The sequence below is a fragment of the Nannospalax galili genome, unplaced genomic scaffold (assembly GCF_000622305.1).
Source record: "Nannospalax galili isolate Female #2095 unplaced genomic scaffold, S.galili_v1.0 scaffold1027, whole genome shotgun sequence".
In the NCBI taxonomy this organism is placed as follows: Eukaryota; Metazoa; Chordata; class Mammalia; order Rodentia; family Spalacidae; genus Nannospalax; species Nannospalax galili.
The window spans coordinates 367,597-374,108 of NW_008355723.1; the positions used below are offsets into that span (position 1 = coordinate 367,597).

Genomic DNA, 6,512 nt, shown 5'->3' on the forward strand with positions numbered 1-6,512 from the left:
TAATTATTTTCATTTTTTATTATGCCTGCATGTACGTAAGTGCACCTATGTCATGCAATGCCCACAGAGGTCAAAAGAGGGCATCAGAGTCCCCTGCAATTGGAGTTACAAATGGTTTGTAGCCACCATGTGGGTTCTGGGAATCAAACCTGGGTCCTCTGCAAGAGCAGTCAGTGCTCTTAACCACTGAGCCATCTCTCCAGCCCATAGGGTAATTTTTAATAATAGTATTTTAAACTCTTACATTTATTAAGGTGGCTGACTATAGGAATAAGAAAGGAACTGGTAGATAAATTATTGAATTTTCATTATCGACGATGAAACACTGGGGCTAAAATAGGTAAAAATGAGAGCTAATAGGCTGGTCTGAGAAGCACCTCTGTTAAAACTAAAACAGATTAAGCCAGGCGTGGTGGCATATGCCTTTAATCTCAGCACGCTGGAGTCAGAGACAGGCGGATCTCTGTGAGATTGAGGCCAGCCTAATCTACATAGCTAGTTACAGGTCAGCTGGGACTACAAGGAGACCCTGCCTCAAAAAGCCCAATAAACCAAACCAAACTAAACCAAACCAAACCAAACCAACAACACAACACGATTTTCACTCAGTTCACTGGGAAATACAGTCACGGTAGCCAGGTATGCAAGACCAGCTCTCTTTACTCAACCTTAGCTGTTTACTTCCTCTGTACATACACACACACATATGTGGGTGAATGCAGGCACATGAAAGACTTCTCTACTTAGAAAGTTAGCAAATTTCCTTGCCTAGTTAGGAACCAGGATCACCAGGAAGATCTGGGGGAAAGCCAAAAGGACCTTACTGACTTTTTATCTGGCCACTTAGAATCTGCTCAACACTCAATCTCTTAAAGTAATAGAAGTTGTTAGTAGGATCACGGTTTCTACTGTTTCTGTAGATCTCACGAGTAAAGTGCTGGCTAAAACTGAAGGAGTTGGGCCTTGCAGCACTGGGAAGGAAGGTTCCCATGTTTAGGCATTTGGGCAGCCTGATCCTCCCAGCAAGGTATGAGCAGCAGTCCTGGGGTTTCTGACCCTCTGCAGATTGATCATGTCCCTGAACAAGACCACCATTCCCGCTCTTGAGGCGGCAGCTTCTTTCTTCCTTCTTACTCATCATAAACACATTCTTAAAAAATGTCCAGAAGACATCAAATTTTACTGCCTCACATGTCTCATAGAAAATTATTTTTCAAGCCCCACACCAGAGACCACCCAGATGCCCAGTCATAATAAAACTTAAATACCGATTTTGGTACAGTCATGCAATGTGATTCTGCACAGCAACGAACAGAACAAACAATAGCTACACAGAATTATACAGACTTTAAGCAAGACACACAAGAATACACTGGCTACGATTATATTTATGTAAATGTAAGTTTACAAACCAGCCCCAACTACTGAATACTATTCAGGAATGCAAATTAGTGGAAAAACTGCAAAGGAAAACAGGAAGCTATTATTATTAAGTTCCTAATGGTAGCTTTAGGAGAGTGCGTGATGACATGAGAACGGAAACAAGGAGCTTCTAGAGCGGGCAGTGTTCTAACTCTAGGTGGAAGTTGTGACCACAGTCACCTGATGAGTAATAAAACACATTACTGCTGATATTCTTTTTATTTCAGTTTTATAAGAATTATTTTTATAAGCCGGGTGCTGTGGCACACGCCTTTAATCCCAGCACTCGGGAGGCAGAGGCAGGCATATCTTTGTGAGTCCGAGGCCAGTCTGGTCTACATAGCAAGTTCCAGGCCAGCTGGGGCTACAGGGAGACCCTGTCTCAACCCCCTCCCCCCCCAAAAGATTTTCATAATATGGACATAACCTGAACTAACCTTGCAATCAAAGAGTTACTGTTTGTAATATAAACCAGCTCACTGAGCCATGTGCTCATCTTGTGATCTGGTCACATGGCCTAATCCCTCTAGACCCTTCCTTGCTCTCCACCCAAGACTGTGTCTGAACGCATGTATGCACATTTTGACATATCAGAACATCAAAGCACTGCAAACAGTGCTTTCTCATTGAAAGCAGTGAGAGATATTTTTAACAGTTGCTTATGAGTGTGTGTGTGTGTATGTGTGTGTGTTTGTGTGTGCATTCCGTTTAGGTCTAGGGATCAGAACGGGCAAGATTATCTGATAAGATAAAGATGAGTCTGACTTTTTGTCCCTATTTAATGCTGGAAATACTATTTAAAAAACTATTTTATTTATTATTTTTATTTTATGTGCATGAGTGTATTGCCTGCTTGTAGGTAAGTACACCCGTGTTGTGCAATGCCCACAGAGGACAGAAGAGACTGTCAGATGCCCTGGAACTGGAGTTACAGACAGTTGTTAGTTGCCATGTGGGTGCTGGGATTCGAACTCAGATCTTCTGCAAGAAGAACACTGCAAGAACAGTCAGTGTTCTCTAATCGCTGTACTATCGCTCCAGCCCCTGGAAATACTATTTTAGTAAAGAATGAACAAAGCCCTTGTTCAAGAGCACAGCTCTGAGACATATCCTAAGAAATAGGTTCTCAGCAGTTTCTGTCAGTGCTTGGCCTTAACATGGATGCTAAACTCCAGGTTTTCATTTTTGTTTTTTATTAATCCATAGCCATAATGTGGTTTAGAAATACTGAATAGTTTTACAGAGAAATTGCAAATACAGTACACTCTATACAAATGTTTCCTACCATTAGCATCTCATATCAGTGTACGAATCATAACTCATGAGCCTATACTGAAACATTTTTATATTTCATTCTTTATATTTTATGTGTATAAGTGTATTGCCCGCATGTATGTGAGTGCACCCGTGTTGTGCACTGCCGCAGAGGTCAGAAGAGGGCTTCGGATTCCCCTGGAACTGGAGTTAAGGATGGTTTGTAGCCGCCATATGCGTGCCGGGAATCGAACCCGGGTCCTCTGCAAGAGCAGTCAGTACTCTTAACTGCTGAGCCATCTCTCCAGCCCCATACCAACACATATTAATATCCCACAGTTTATTCAGATTTTCTACCTTTTTTCCTGAAATCCTTCCATTCCAGGCTCACACCCAATATATAATATTTTATTTGGTCATTATGTCTCTTTAGTCTTGTCTTTTTTGTCTCTTTTTTTTAATTGAAATTTTGTGTATTTCACACATAAAATCATCATTATACTCCCTCCTTCTTCTTTGATACTGTCCCACAGTCCCCTCCCACTACATTGGAGGTCATACATTCTGTCATTTGTGTTAAGGTCTATTATGTAAAGCTGGTGTCCTGAGATGTCCTTCGTTGCAAGTTCATCCACTTGGGGGGGGGGTTTAGTCAGCCTATCTAGAGTCCCTCCCTTAAGAAGATCAGCTCTTCCTCACCCAGCAGTAATCAGCCGCCAATAATTCTTTGACTAAGATTGTGGCCTGCTGTTCATTTCCACAGTTCTGTGCTGGGTTTTTGTCTGTCTAAGTTTGCATGGGTCTTGTGCATGCTGACACCATTGCTGTAGGTTTGTATGACAAGGGTCCCAGGAATCTGTAGGACCATTTCCATATGATCACGTACCTCATCCCTGACTCTTTCAATCTTTCTGCCCTTCTTCCACAATGGTCCCCGAGCCCTGTGTGAATGGACCTCAATATAGGAGTCCTGTCCAAGGACCCACACTCTGCAGACTCTTATTCTCTTCGTTTTGGCCATTTGTGGCCTTTCGTGTTCCTGGCCTTCTGTTGCACGAGGGAGCTTCATTGATGAGAACTGAAAGATGCATTAGTGTTCTTTTCATCCCTTGTTCTATGTTCTGTGAGCCTTAGGTGTAGAGATTGCATCCTAGATGCCACTTAGGCTTGGGAAATTCATAGAGAATCTCTGTGTGTGATCAGTGATGTAACTCTGTAATAATCTCTGTCTGTTGAAAAAGATGGGTGGTGACTGTGATTCTTGTCTGTAAATTTAAGGATCCATATTTTGCACATAGTGAGAAACTAAATTTGTCTAGGGATATGAGAACATTGAGGTTTTCTCTAAGATTTATGACCTCTCCAGATATGTGTATTTGGCTTAGTTTATAGTACTACACATGAGTTTCCTCCCATTGAGTGGGCTTTAAGTCCATTAGGTAGCTGTTGATTACCCCCAAGATAAAAGTGCCATGACTGCACCAATGTCATTTGCTGTGCTGTTCATTGATGTGGTTTTTAGGCCTTGAAGCTAGGATTGGACCATTGATAGATGTTCTCCCTTAGTAGTTTATGTAGTGCTCTCCAAAGCTATGAGAGACAGCCTTCAAGGAAGGTGGCTTCCAGGTCAGTTCCAGCTCCATTCCTCCAAATCTCATGTCCAAAGGATGTCCTGTCTTCAGCAATAGGGTCTTACCATCAAATTCTGGGAGGCAATCAAGGGCTGTGGCAATAGCCTGTGTAATTTTGGGAGTCTTTTGGACTACCCTGGCCAACAACTCAAAGGAAGGTTTCTCCTGTCTGGCACTGTTTCTTGTTATGTAGCCTTCAGTTATACTCATGGACTCATGGAGAGATATTGTATGTGTAATTTTTCAAGGGTTTTTGGACTAATACAATTCCCTGTTTTTTTTTAAATACTAGTTAGGGACTATTTATTTCTCCTGTTTCTCTCCCTGTCTTATCCTCCCTCCCTGCCCTTCCCATTTTAAGTGTCCTAATTTTCCCCATTTCTCCCTTGATAATTTTTGTATGCTATGGTCCTACCTCTTTTGAGCTCCTTCTTCCCTCTATTCCCATAGTTCTTTGTATGGCCTTCCTTTGTCTCCCCCCACCCCCACCCTCCTTTAACTGCCCCCTTTTTACACATTCTCCCTTAGAGATGCCTGACTACTACTATTCTCTCTCAGGTTCCTTCTTTCCGTTTACCTCCCTTGTTCCCTTCCATCTTCCTGGTTCCTATAGTTACATCAGGATATGTACTTATGTATAAGGATTTGGTGCTAGGATCCACAAATGAGGGACAACATACATCTTTTGTTTTTCTGAGTCTGTGTTACTTCACTTAGTATAACATTTCTAGATTCATCTTTCTTTACTTCTGAGTAGAACTTCATTGTGTAAATGTACCATATATTTTTAACCACTCGTCAGTTGAGGGGCACGTAGGTTGCTTTTATCTCTTAACTAATGTGCTAATGTGAAAAGAACAGCAACAAACATGGTTGTACAAGTATCTCTGGAATACGATGAATCCTTTGGGTGTATGCCAAGGATGGTATAACAAGGTCATATGGTAGGTTCATTTTTAGATTTTTAAGAGTTCTTCACACTGCTTTCCATATGGATTGTACGAGCTTGCAATCCCACAAGCAGTGAAGGAGTGTACCCCTTTCTCCACATCCTTGCCAGCATTTGGTATCATTTGTTTTCTTGATCTGATTGTGGAAAGGTGAAACCTTAAGGTGGTTTTAATTTGCATTTCTCTATTTACTAATGATGTTGAACACTTTTCACCTCTGTCAGATGTATCAATGGTGAATATTTTTCCCACTTTTTGGGTTTTCTCTTCACTTTCTTGATTGTTTCTTTTGCTGTACAGAAGCTTTTTAGTTTTATGAGGTCCCACTCGTTGATTGTTGACCTTAATTCTGGTGTCAGATTTAGAAAGTTCTTTCCTACACTTATAGGTTATTTCCAATGTTTTCTTCTAACAGTTTCATGGTTTCAAGTTTCACATTGAGGTCTTTGATCCATTTGGAGTTGACTTTTGTGCAAGGTGAAAGATAAAGATCTAGTTTCATTCTTCTACAGGTGGAGATCCAGTTTTGCCAGCACCATTTGTTGAAGATGCTGTCTTTGCTCCACTGTGTGTTCTTGGCACCTTTGTCAAATATCAGGTGACTGAAATTGTGTGTACTCAGGTTATAGGTTTGCAGCATAGTTTGAGATCTGGTATAGTAATACCCCTAGCATTGCTCTTAGTGCTCAGGGTTGCTTTGGCTATCTGAGGTCTTTTGTACTTCCATATGAATTTAGGGATTTTTTTTTCTAATTCTGTGAAGTATGTCATGGGGACTTTTATTGAGATTGCACTGAATCTATATATTGCTTTCAGTAGGATGGTCATTTTCACAACATTAATTCTTCCAATCCATGAGCATGGGAGGTCCTTCCATCTTCTGATGTCTTCCTCAATCTCTTTCTTTAAAGATTTAAAATTTTCATTGTAGAGATCATTGATGTCTTTGGTCAGGTTTATTCCAAAACATGTACATTTTGGGAGGGGCTATTGTGAATGGGAGTGTTTCCCTGTACTCTTTCTCTGATTGCTTGTTACTGGTATATAGAAAGGCTACTTATTTTTGTAGATTATTTTTGTAACATGCCACTTTACTGAAAGTGTTGATCAGTTCTAGGAGTTTTCTGATGGAATTTTTGGGATCTCTTAGGAATAGTATATCATCTGAAAAAAGGGATAATTTGACCTCTTCTTTTCCAATTAGTACTCCTTTAATTTCCTTCTCTTGTTTTATTGCTCTTGCAAGAGTTTCAAG

The 6,512-nt window shown here is 40.8% G+C and overlaps 1 protein-coding gene across 2 annotated transcripts in view; it reads right to left on the reverse strand.

The window, feature by feature from the left end:
- Plce1 (phospholipase C epsilon 1) overlaps positions 1-6,512 on the reverse strand; it is a 351,996-nt gene that overhangs the window by 80,995 nt on the left and 264,489 nt on the right. The gene's annotated exons all lie outside the window — the stretch shown is intronic.